Here is a 13103-nt window from a genome sequence, read left to right as displayed (position 1 = left end):
TATACAAAACACTGTACTGTAGTTTAAATGAATAGATGCGGTGTGTGTGAAAGACTGCGGCACTAGTACCCATGTACCCACATACAACAAAGGAGAAAAGTTGCAGCCATCAACATCTTTCAGTGTGGGTCCTTTAACATGGACTCTCTAGAAAGCCAGTGGAGAACCGTGGCGTGGACACACCTTGTACAATAATTACTTGTATAACAGAAGCACGAGTTTTGGTTTGGCAGGGGGAAGTCGAGGGGCAGGGGGGAAGTTGGAGGGGCTGAATTATCCACATAATTTCTCCCCCAGTCGCTGCGGACAGGCACTATTCCGGTGGGGTCCCCTGGCCCCCTCCCGCGGTTCCCCCTATCCCCGCATTTAGGAGCCGGGAGTTTCCCGGGGACTCCCGCCCCGCTCTGCAGGCCCCTCCCCCCGCCGTCGGCCCCGTCCTCGCCTCCGCCGCCGCCGCCGGCAGGGGTCGCGCTGCACCCGGCGAGCCGCTCAGGCGGGGGTGGGGTAAGCTCCCGCGGCCGGTCGCTTTTCTCCGCCGCCGCTGGTTGGATCGTTTCAATAAAAGTCTTTTTTCTCTTGCGCTCGCTCTCCTCCGGGGAACAGGCGGAGGCGTCAATCCGCAGCCGCCGAGTGCGAAAGCGACGCACACGCAGGGAGCGAACGCGGCCGCCTGCAGTCTCCTGAGCTCCCCGCGGGCCGCCGCAGAGCCGCGGAGAAGAAGGAGCCAGCGCCCGGCCGGACCACCTCAGCCCGCCGTCGGCGCCCGCCCCGCTAGCGCCCGGCTGCTCCGAAGGGATTAGTGGGCCGTCCGCGCGGCTCGTCGGCACGGGAGCCATGTTGACCGGGGGACTTGGCAACGCGTGAGACACCCGCGGCCCCTCCCGAGGCTCCGGACCCGCGGCGAGATCCGGAAGGCGGCTGTGGCGGCGGAGGCCTGCGCTCGGAGGCGCCTCACGTCTGCCGGCCGCTGGGACCCGGACCTGCATCCGGTCGCCGCGGGCGTCCGCGGAGTAGCTTTCCCCTGTGCGTCTCTTCGCCTCGCCTCGGGACTCGCGGTCCTCGCTCTTGCTGGTGAGTTGGCGGCCGGCGGCCGCGCAGCGCTTTCCCCTGGTGTCGGGTCGGCCCCGGGGCCGGGAGGCTGCGTGGGACAGAGGCGGGGGCGGGAGCTGCTGGGGGCGCGGGAGGCTCAGGCCCGGCCGGGAAGTTGAGCGAGGAGGCGCGGCGCGGGGGGCTAGCGTGCGCCTGTCACCCCTGGTGTCCAGCGAGGACCCTGGGTCGCCCGGGGATTTCCGGGGCTCGGGTGGGGTGTGAGTGTCTGCGAGCTGCTTCTCGGCAGGCGCCGACAGATACAGACGTCGCCGCCTCCGGTGCTCGCTGCAGCTTTGGTCTGCGGGGGAGGCCGGTCTCCCAGCGAGGCGGAGGACGGGAAAGAGGCAGAAAGTCCCCCGAGACACAAAGGTCCCCTTTGCGGGGGTGGAGCTGGAGGCGCGGGCGACGCTGCCCGGGAGGGGAAGGAAGGGGCGCGGGTCCGCGGGAGGTGGGCGAGGAGGCGGCGGTCGCGGCGCCTGCAGCTTCTTGGAGACGCCGGGGCTGTGCGCGGGTGGGGAGTGCGGAGGAGGAGGAGGAGCCCGCGCGTGGGGAGCGGGCAGAGACAAAGATCAGGGCAGCCTCCTGCCGGCGGGTCACACCCCGGAGTGTTGGTCCGGAGCGGAGGTAGAGGGAATGTGGGAAACCCAGCAAAACGGTGGGGAGGGAAAAATGGGAGGAGGAGGGTGCCTCGTGCTGTCGTCTCCGTCGCAGTTGCTTTTCTCAGCATTTTTGTGCGCGGTGCTTTTGCTCCCCAACTCAGCTGGATAGCTCCAGATTCCCTCCATCCTATCACCCCCACACTGCCACATTGAGTCTCCTGTGGTTTTCCCCTCATTCTCCCCCTACTTTTCACCCACGCCTTTTCGGGTAAGCCGTATTTTGCTTTCAGCTTGGGAAACGTTTGTTAATGACAGGATGCCTGAGCTTGTTCTGACCCTGAACTGCCTTGAACTCCTCTTTCTTCCTCCCACCCTTTCCTTTTCTGGGATCTATAATGTCACATGGCCGTTAACAATTAGCTTTTCTTTTGCAAAAGTGACAAAAAGCATTTATCTGAAATCTGTGGCTCTCGCCTTCTTTATATGAATATGTCCACCAAAGACACCTCGTTGGTCATGTTCTATCACTTCTTCGTCAAATTAATATCAGGTCCTAACAGGTCACTTTCAAGATACAGAAGAGGCAAATTTTGTTTTGAGACTTGGTCATTCCTAGGGTCAGCAACGTGTATTCCAGGCAGCCAGACCTTCAGTCACTTACCAGGAAATGCTTGACCTAAAGACAGACAATTCTTTCCCCAAACTTTGCTGTTTCTTTTTTGAGTCTTTGTGGGAAGATTTCTTTTAAAAGGCAAGTGTGAGAAGATCCCAGTAACAAATCTGACTTACTCTGTTTTAGACTTTCTTAACTCTTGGGCAGAAGAAAATGAATGGGATTTGAAGACATTTGATACCTTGAGTAGACAAAGCTTCCCTTGAAACTAGAAATAAGACTAAACTAAATTTTAAGGGAAAAAATTTGCTAGTGGTAATATAATTGGTTTTGTTTCATTTTTTTTTTTTTTGAGTGTGAGGATTTGACATTTATTAAACGTTGGGGTGTTGCTTTGTTAATGAAGTCATTTCAGTTTTTGCAACTCTGACATCTGCATGCTTCCATAAACAGTGAGTTGGAACAAAAGATAATGTGACTATATTTAAGGGATATTCCTTAAATTCTTTTTTATGAGAATGCTGGACTATAAAGAATGTTACTTTATCTGGTAAACCGTCTCATAGGCCAGAAGCACCAACAGTTTGGTTGGCTTAAAAAACGCGAGTCTTTGAATTTAAGCTTATGTAAAATTACTATGCAGATATAGGTTATTTATTTTTACAGTGAAAATAAAACGCTATTGAGGTATACATGGAAAGAAAATAAAAGCAATGCCTGTTTGATGTAGAGACGTTAATGTTAATATCACTGAACGAACAGTCATAGCTTGCTGCTCACTGCCATTAAAGAGTTGACATATAAACATTGTGGAAGAGATTTCAGTTTCAGGACTAGTGTCTGAATTGTGGGACTCCCTACCGCACCCCCCCTGCCACTTAAAACATTTTAGAGACTTTTGTGAAATTAACAGGTCATATAATTAATAGTGTTTTATGTATATTTATTGAAAGACAATATTGAGGATACATTGATTTTTTTTTCCTGCATATTTATCAGTATCGAATTAGAAAATTGAACTTTCAGTGTCACTGGATGGAAATCTACCAAAAAGTAGCAGGGTTTCCGAATGGTGGGATTTATTGGTGATTAAACATTTTTTTCCTGTGTTTTACAAGTTTCACATTATGTTTACAATGAGAAAAAAAATGTAAATGTAGAATTAAAGTCTTGTTAATACCATAATTTGCCTATTGCTGTACTAAAAGAAGCTTCCATAAAATGTGTCATCTCATCCTTCGATTCAGGCCCGAAAGTAACTTTCAGTGTTAGGTATTTGCAATAATGCAGCCTGTCATATGTACTCTGGTTACCAGAATGAAAAAACAAAAAGAGATACATATATAGTAAGGACACGTGAAATTGGAGGAATTGATCCCCACTGTAGCTTCCTATACCAGTAGTCTCTTTCTAATAAGTCACTGCTTTTATTAAAAAAAAAAAATAGAAAATTAAAATTTTATTTGCCCTGTAGCACAGGATAGCTGTGTTGACTAAGCACAGATTTTAATGCATATGTTTGTTGAAATATTTAGTTTTTGGATACTAGTTCAGTCCTACAATTATGGTGGAACGAGATGGCGTATAAAATCATTTTGTTTGCTTTGTCAAGACTTGTTTTTCTCTTTATTTTCAGCAATATTTTCCTTCTTTCCTTTCACTGAAAAACAATGCAACTATTTTATTGTGAACAATGGAAGCTGTAATGGCAACTGAGGTAGCTATTCAAAAGTGGAAATGACGATGTCCCTTAATATTATAACAGTTATCCGTGAACACAAAAATTTTTACTCTATGATTTTATTTGTTATTGTCTACTAATGTTGAATATTTATAAGGCATTACATTTTGAATCTTTATTGATGTTTCCTAGTCTTTAGAAAATTTTACCGTCATGGGCTGGCATTCTTTTACATGGCATTAAGATTTCCAGGATGTTCTTTGTATTGTTTGTTTGTTTGGTTTGTTTTAGACTTTCAGGATGGATAATTACTTTATTGCTATGTTGTAAAAATTATATTCTCTAGGGAATTTTACCTATTTAAAAAATGGTCTGTTTTCATACATGGGAAGGATGAATAGTTTTAGGTTCTTTTGAATTTTGAATGTATAATTTTTGCCTAAACTTTTAAATAGGAAATCAGCATTTAAAGTGTATTTCGTAAAGTGATTATGGTATTTTGCATTTTAAATACAGAAGATAAACAATAGGTTTATGGCACTTAAAAATGTGCTTTATGTAGCATTTTTGAAGTGAAAAAACTGCCTGTAATAGCGAACCTAGTGTAGTTCACTAGCATTCAGTCTACAATGTTGGCAATTTCTTTGAACTGATGGGGAGAGGACCAGTTAGACTGGCTTTTAAGAGTTTATATTGTCATCAGTGGATTCTTTGTCATTATTTTGCTTCCAGTATAGTTAGTTGGTGGTTACTTTTGATATCTGCGAAATATTGACCTGGCAAGAGAAATAACCAAGGGCCAGAAAAGTGTATTGAATATACCTGAGTGTAGTTTATTGTTCCTAGCCTGTCTTCTTCTCCCTGTTGGTCAACATGGAAAATCAATAGACATCTACCAGTAAATCTAATAAATAATGTTATCATGTTCTGCAGTAACCTGCAATACTGAATACTGTTTGAGGATGTAGATTTACAGATCTGTGGCATATTGGGATGAGGTGAAAATTATCTTGCTCTCCAAAGTCTCCTTTTGAAAATATTTTTTGATATCGCCTTAGTTTACTCGGTCTACTATAACAAAATACCGTATATTGAGGTGGCTGAAAACACAGACATATTTTCTCACAGGTCCGGGGCTGGAAGTCTGAAATTAGGGAAGCACCTGCCCTCTCAGCTGTCTTCTCCCTGGGCACTCTTAAGGCCTTTCCTCCCTGCTTGCAGGTGAAGTGGGAGGGAGATAGGAGGAGGGAGGGGAGGGAGAGGTGAGAATGTCTTTTTCTTTTCTACTTAAAAGGGCACAAATCCCGACATGAGAGGGTCTCACTGTTAGGACCTAATCTAAACCTAATTAATTCCCAAAGGCCCACCTCTAATAGCCATCACACTGGGAGGTTTGGACTTCAACATGTGAATTTTGGGGGTATACAGATCTTCAGTCCATAACATAAACTTTGTGAAAGAAATTAACGTTAATTAATTAGTTCTGCTAGGCACTATGCCAGGTATTATTTTGTGAAATCCTCAGAATAAGTGCTTCATATAGGTATTCTGCCTGTTTTCAAACGAAGAAACAAAGACTTTAGGTTAAGTCATTGTTTCCAGGGACCGACCATTGACATTCTGGTTTAGGCATTCAGACCACTACTCTACGCTGTCTCCATGAGGATAAGATGTTAAAAAGTCAGTGTTACTGTCTGCACTTTATAAACAGGGAGTGAGAAATTAGAAAAGCTCATCAAAATAAGAATTAAAGTACATTGAACTGGTTTTACTACATTAAAAGATTGCAGTATATAAAATAGGTAAGGTAGGACATGCTGCTCAAAATGAATTAAAAATCAAGATGCTAAAAAGATTTAAAACATTTATATGGGCCAGGCGTGGTAGCTCATGCCTGTAATCCCAGCAGTTTGAGAGGCCAAGGCGGGCGGATCACAAGGTAAAGAGTTCCAGACCAGCCCGGCCAACATGTTGAAACCCTGTCTCTACTAAGAATACAAAAATTAGCTGGGCATGGTGGTACGTGCCTGTAATCCCAGCTCCTTGGGAGGGTGAGGCAGGAGAATCACTAGAACCTGGGAGGCGGAGGTTGCGGTGAGCTGAGATCGCACCATTGCACTCTAGCCTGGCGACAGAGCAAGGCTGTTTTTGGGGGAAATAAAATTATAGATTTTTTGAATAAATAATAAATAAAAATAAAATAATAAATATTCTTCGTCTACCTTTTTTTTTTTTTTTTTGAGACGTAGTCTCAGTTGGCGCAGGCTGGAGCGCAGAAGTGCAGTTGCGTGATCTCAAGCTATTCTTGTGCCTCAGCCTCTGAAGTAGCTGGGACCACAGGTGGTGTGAGCCACCACGTCCAGCTAATTTTTGTATTTTTAGTAGAGATGGGTTTTCACCATGTTGACCTGGCTGGTCTCGAACCGCTGACCTCAGGTGACCCACGCACCTCAGTCTCCCAAGGTGCTGGGATTATAGGTGTAGGATACCGTGCCTGTGCTTGTCTACCTTTTAATAGCACAATTTTGTTCCTTTTTATGCATTTGTTAGTGTAAGTATGTTCAAGAATACTCAAAATTTTGTGTACATGTTTGTAAACAAGGGAAAAGGACCCAAAGATAATTTCTTTCCTTGTATTCTACTTTCGTTACTAACTTTGGCCTTCTCGAGTCATATTTAATCCTACTATTCTTATAATTGGTGGGTAATGTTTGTTATTAATATGTGTTAATATTCAATAATGTAAACAAAGTTGGTAAAAGTTGATAATAATACTTGTGAGAATTTTTTTTTTTTTTTTTTTTGGAGACAGAGTCTCACTGTATTGCCCAGGCTGGAGTGCAGTGGCGCAATCTCGGCTCACTGCAACCTCCGCCTCCTGGGTTCAAGCTATTCTCCTGCCTCAGCCTCCCGAGTGGCTGGGATTATAGGCATGCACCACCACGCCCAGCTAATTTTTGTTTTTAGTAGAGATGTTGTTTCACCATGTTGACCAGGCTGGTCTTGAACTCCTGACCTCATAATCTGCCTTCCTTGGCCTCCCAAAGCGCTGGGATTACAGGCATGAGCCACTGCACCCAGTCTGTACTTGCAAGAAGTTATCAACTGACAGTATTGAAGCCCATATCACTCCAAATTTAGACTCGCTCTTCTTTAAATTAGTTAATATGTATTTTTTAGTATTATTTAAAATAAAAATTTTTTGAAGTATAACAACTTTAGATTTTAGTATTTTATATTATTGACTTGTAATGTTATTTCTCATGGAAAAAGAAGCTTTTCATTGAGAATGTGTGTGTCTGTGTTTGTTAAGATACAGGGTCTTGGGAGGGATTGCATTGGGGAGTTATACCTGATATAAATGATGAATTGATGGGTGCTGACGAGTTGGTGGGTGCAGCACACCAACATGGCACAAGTATACATATGTAACAAACCTGCACGTTATGCACATGTACCCTAGAACTTAAAGTATAATAAAAAAAATAAAAATAAAAAAAAAAGAAAAAAAAGAATGGACTGATACAGTGGAAAAAAAAAAAAAAAACAAAACGATACAGGGCCTCACTCTGCCACCCAGGTTGATTGCAGTGGTGTGATCGCTGCTTCCTGTAGCCTTGACCTCTGGGGCTCCAGTCGTCCTCCCACCTCAGCCTCCCCAGTAGCTGGGACTACAGGTTCAGCGCCACCAGTCCTGGCTAAATTTTGTATTTTTAGTAGAGATGGGGTTTTACCATGTTGCCCAAGCTGTTCTTGAACTCCTGGGCTCAAGCAGTCCGCCTGCCTCAGCCTCCCAAAGTGCTGGAATTACAAGTGTGAGCCACTGTGCCCAGATTTTTCACTGATTCTGAAGTAAAATTGGATTCCTTAGTCAGACTTCAGCCCTTTGAATCTGACCTATTTAATTAGTTTTTTTTTTTTTTTTTTGAGACGGAGTCTCACTTGTCACCTAGGCTGGTGTACAATGGCGCGATCTTGGCTCACTGCAACCTCCGCCTCCTGGGTTCAAGAGATTCTGCCTGCTTCAGCCTCTCAAGTAACTGGAATTACAGGTGTCTGCCACTATGCCCTGCTAATTTTTGTAGTTTTTAGTAGAGATGGGGTTTCACTGTCTTGGCCAGGCTGGTCTTGAACTCCTGACCTCGTGATCCATCCGCCTAGGCTTCCCAAAGTGCTGGGATTAAAGGTGTGAGCCACTGCTCCTGGCCTTAAATTAGTTTTAAGAAGTGGTCCTTTATGGCTCAATTTGAGTTAATAAATTTAATTTTGCAATTCAGATGTGCAGTTGGTAAGTATTTTTAAAGCATTTGTTATGTCCTCAATATTGTAGTAGCCATTATCTGTGTTGTAACAATATAATTTAATGCGACAATATTGTAACATATAAAATAACAACAATGTTGGTTGTCTGAGTGTTCTGTCCACGGCATTCTTTCCAGGTTTTAAATGTGTTTCTGGCAATCTCATCTATATTTAGGGCTTTGTTCTTATCACCCATATGCAATAATCTCCAACTCTTTATTTTAATCTAGACCTTTTTTTCTGAGTTGCATTCCAGCTTCCTACTCGATATTGCCTTAGTGTGCTCACTTACCTAAACTGAACTCGAATCCCCTACTTCTATTCCCAATATCAGTGAATGGTACCACTGTCAGCCTAGTCACATAAGCCAAAAACTTTGGCAGCTTCTTTCTTAATGCTTTTCTGTTATGCTCATTTCCCCTTAGTCCAGTTAGTCACACCAAGTCCTGTTAATTTTTTTTTTTTGAGACGGAGTCTCGCGCCCAGGCTGGAGTGCAGTGGCCGGATCTCAGCTCACTGCAAGCTCTGCCCCCTGGGTTTACGCCATTCTCCTGCCTCAGCCTCCCAAGTAGCTGGGACTACAGGCGCGCACCAAATCGCCCGGCTAGTTTTTTGTATTTTTTAGTAGAGACGGGGTTTCACCGTGTTAGCCAGGATGGTCTCGATTTCCTGACCTCATGATCCGCCCGTCTCGGCCTCCCAAAGTGCTGGGATTACAGGCTTGAGCCACCGCGCCCGGCCCAAGTCCTATTAATTTTAATTCCTAAATCTTTTAAATTTATTTTTTCCTGGCTGGGCGCGGTGGCTCAACCCTGTAATCCCAGCACTTTGGGAGGCCGAGACGGGCGGATCATGAGGTCAGGAGAGCGAGACCATTCTGGCTAACATGATGAAACCCCATCTCCTAAAAATACAAAAAACTAGCCGGGCGAGGTGACGGGCGCCTGTAGTCCCAGCTACTCGGGAGGCTGAGGCAGGAGAATGGTGGGAACCCGGGAGGCGGAGCTTGCAGTGAGCTGAGATCCGGCCACTGCACTCCAGCCTGGGCCACAGAGGGAGATTCCGTCTTAAAAAAAAAAAAGTATTTTTTCCTGTGTCACTTTCTTACGTAAGGATTTTGGAATGTCTTATCTGATTCACTGGCTCCAGTTCTGTCCCATTTTAATTGAACCGTATTCTTTCTTTATGTTGATATGTGTATCTTATCATTTTATCCTTTTTTCCCTGCTGCCATCCATTCATCCATCCATGTCTGAAGTACCTGCCTACTCTGTACTAGACACTATGGTAGGTGCTAGGATACAAAGATGAAGAAACTGGTATGTTAATATTACAATGCTATGACACTTGTAGAGAAATTCTCATTTTTGAGCACAAATGTTGCTTCCTCCAACGTGATCTTTGTTCCATTCAGAGTTATGGTAGTTCTGCTATATAGTATTTGTATATAGTGTAGCACTTAATATGTTATATTGTAATTTATTATTTTCAAGTCTCTTCCTCTTTTGGCTGGCTTTGTGCTCCAGAGAGTGTTTTTTTCATTTCTGTATTTCTTCCCATATTATCATATTGTTAAATTGAATAAAGTGATGGAATTAGGAGAAACAACACCAAGTTGGTAAATTAAGGTCAGAGTAGGCTTAGAAGCAATCAAGAATACATTTTGATACAGTAGATAATAAAAAGCTTTTAGGTTTCGAATATTGGAGCTATACAATTTTGGTGGTATTTGTGTGAGGGCAATCTAGAGCAGTTTGTAGGCCAACTTCTAGGGACAGAAAGTTGGCATTATTGAGACTTTTTAATTGCATGTGAGCTGTACTAACAGTGAAAATGGAGAGAAAAGGGGTGTGGCCTTCAAAGATTGTTGTGTTTTAGACAAAATGGAAATATAAAATTATAATGTTAGTATGTAAAGAAAATACTCATTTCTGAAGGTCTGAAAACATTAGTCAACATAGCAAGAGTAAAATGTGGTTAAACTGAAAAAAACGGGCCGGCTGCAGTGGCTCAAGCCTGTAATCCCAGCATTTTGGGAGGCCAGGGTGGTCAGATCACTTGAGGTCAGGAGATCAAGACCAGCCTGGGCAACATGGCGAAACCCCATCTCTACTAAAAATACAAAAATTAGCTGAGTGTGGTGGCACATGCCTATAATCCCAGCTACTCAGGAGGCTGAGGCAGGAGAATTGCTTGAACCTGGGAGGCAGAAATTGCAGTGAGCCAAGATCTTGCCACTGCACTCCAGCCTGGTGAGAGAGTGAGACTTCATCTCAAAACAAAAAAACAAAAAAACAAAAAAAACCTCTTCTATAGTAGGTGTGTTATAAGTAATAGATTTATTTTAAACATTAGTTTGGGATTATGGCTTGGTAACATGTTGTTTGAAGTGTGACATTTCAAATGAATTTTCATAATTTGTGGGAGTCAGTGCCTTTTTAAATTCCTCAACTTACGTAGTCTTCTTAAAACACTTTTTATATTAAGCTTTTGAGATCATGGTTTATTAACCAACATTTTTCATTTCGGCAACCATTGGGGTGTTCTGTTTTGCAATAATTTTTGCCTATAAGTTGGTAAGCTTGGATATTTTTTTGTTGATCCCTCCCTTCTCCAGATATCATTTACGTTTCCATTTTGCTCTGATCCCTTTTCTTCTAAGCTATAAAATGGTTGAAACATTTATTTCAGGTACAATTTTTTGGAAAAGATGTGCAACTTAGGTTTCTATTGTATAAAGTTTAGAATTGGTTATATGTTTTCAATTTTCTTTTCATAAAGACTACTTCAGTAATAACTGATAATAACCATATTACTATAAGCTCATTACTTTAACACCTGGCTGGGCAAGGTGGCTCATGCCTGTAATCCCTGCATTTAGGAAGGCAGACTGGGGAGGATCACTTGAGCCTAGGAGTTTGAGGCCAGCCTGGGCAACATAGGGAGACCCCATGCCTACAAAAATATTAAAAAAAAATTAGTTGAGCATGATGGCACATGCCTGTAGTTACAGCTACCCAGGAGGCTGAGGCAGAAGGCTCTCTTGAGTCTGGTAGGTCGAAGTTGCAGTGAGCTGTGATCATGCCACTGCCCAGCAGACTGAGTGAAAGACTGAGAACCTGTCTCAAAACAAAACAAGAAAACCCTCAAAACAAAAAAAAAGCTCTTGAAGGTCAGTTTCTTCTTAAAGATGAGGAAGTAACAGAACCTACTTGATAGGGTTATGGGAATTAAATGAAATAATGCATGTGATATAGTTTGGATGTCCCCTCCAAATGTCATGTTGAAAAGTAATCCCCATTGTTAGAAGTGGGACTTAGGCAGGCTCAGTGGCTCATGTCGGTAATCCCAGCATTTTTGGAGGCCGAGATGGGTGGATCACCTGAGGTCAGAAGTTCGAGACCAGCTTGGCCAACATGGTGAAACCCTGTCTCTACTAAAAATACAAAAATTAGTCGGGTGTGGTGGCGTGCACCTGTAGTCCCAGCTACTAGGGAGACTGAGGCAAAAGGATCACTTGAACTCGGGAGGTGAAGGTTACAGTGACTCACGATTGTGCCTCTGCATTGCATCCTGGGCAACGGAGCGAGACTCTGTCTCAAAAAAAAAAAAAAAAAGTGGGGCCTGGTGGTGGGAGGTGTTTGGTTCAAGGGGCAGATCCCTCATGAATGGCTTAGCACCATCCTCTTGGTGATGAGTTCATGTGAGATCCAGTTGTTTTAAAGTTTGTAGCTTCTTCTCTGCCCTCTCTTGTTCATGCTCTCACCATGTGACGTGCCTGCTCCCACTTGGTTTTGCACCATGAGTAAAAGCTTCCCGAGGCCTCCCCTGATGCCAAGTAGATGTTGGCATTATGCTTGTACAGCCTGCAGAACCATGAGGCAATTAAACCTCTTTTCTTTATAAATTACCCAGTCTCAGGGATTCCTTTATAGCAGTGTAAGAACAGCCCAACACAGCGTGTAAAACATTGATTATTTTTGCTATGACTCTGTTTAGGAATTATTGGTAGTGGTAATAAAATTGTTTAATCCATTGCTTCATGTTGGAGGAATGTCTAAATCAGTGATTCACAAGGACAGTTGAATCAGAATCATCTCTGGCTTTTTGAACTTTGCATATTTCCCAGATTTTCTTACATGCCTCTACTCCCACTAGATTTGAGCGTAACTGTAGCTGTGGGTTTGCATTATTAATGGGTGTGTGTTGCATCCTTCTTGTATGTTTGGGGGTGGAGGTGTCACATATAGACATACCATTAGACTAAGATGTGCATTGTTGTTTCTAGTCTAATGATCATTAGGAATAAATAGGTCATAATCTTTTGTAAGCATATCTATAAGCTTTCCTTAGGGCCAACCAAATATTTCTTTGAACCATTTTGCCTGTTCTGTTTCACTTCTTTAGGCCTGTGCTTTATCATTTACTTGACATCTCAATAGTCTAGACAGTATTTGCTTTCCTTGTTAGTGACTCTTGTATGTGACTCTAGAGTTTTTCTTGTTTTTGTTTTTGAGACGGAGTCTCGCTCTGTCGCCCGAGCTGGAGTGCAGTGGCCGGATCTCAGCTCACTGCAAGCTCCGTCTCCCGGGTTTATGCCATTCTCCTGCCTCAGCCTCCTGAGTAGCTGGGACTACAGGCGCCAGCCACCTCGCCCGGCTAGCTTTTTGTATTTTTTAGTAGAGACGGGGTTTCACCGTGTTAGCCAGGATGGTCTCGAACTCCTGACCTCATGATCCGCCCGTCTCGGCCTCCCAAAGTGCTGGGATTACAGGCTTGAGCCACCGCGCCCGGCTTTTTTTTTTTTTTTTTTTTTTTT

General features: G+C 43.7%; 1 protein-coding gene and 1 pseudogene across 1 annotated transcript in view; both read left to right on the top strand.

Moving 5' to 3' along the window:
* Positions 1 to 559: 559 nt before the first annotated feature.
* CDK17 (cyclin dependent kinase 17) overlaps positions 560 to 13103 on the top strand; it is a 118509-nt gene continuing 105965 nt past the window's right edge. The window contains exon 1 of the mRNA XM_023231310.3: positions 560 to 1071. The gene's annotated coding sequence lies outside the window, so the exon portion shown is untranslated. The remainder of the gene's footprint in view (positions 1072 to 13103) is intronic.
* The window catches only part of LOC111538767, a 5032-nt pseudogene continuing 1520 nt past the window's right edge, over positions 9592 to 13103 (top strand).

Source organism: Piliocolobus tephrosceles, chromosome 10 (assembly GCF_002776525.5).
Source record: "Piliocolobus tephrosceles isolate RC106 chromosome 10, ASM277652v3, whole genome shotgun sequence".
NCBI lineage: Eukaryota > Metazoa > Chordata > Mammalia > Primates > Cercopithecidae > Piliocolobus > Piliocolobus tephrosceles.
Note: the sequence above shows the minus strand (reverse complement) of the source record. Positions and strands in the feature narration are given on the sequence as shown.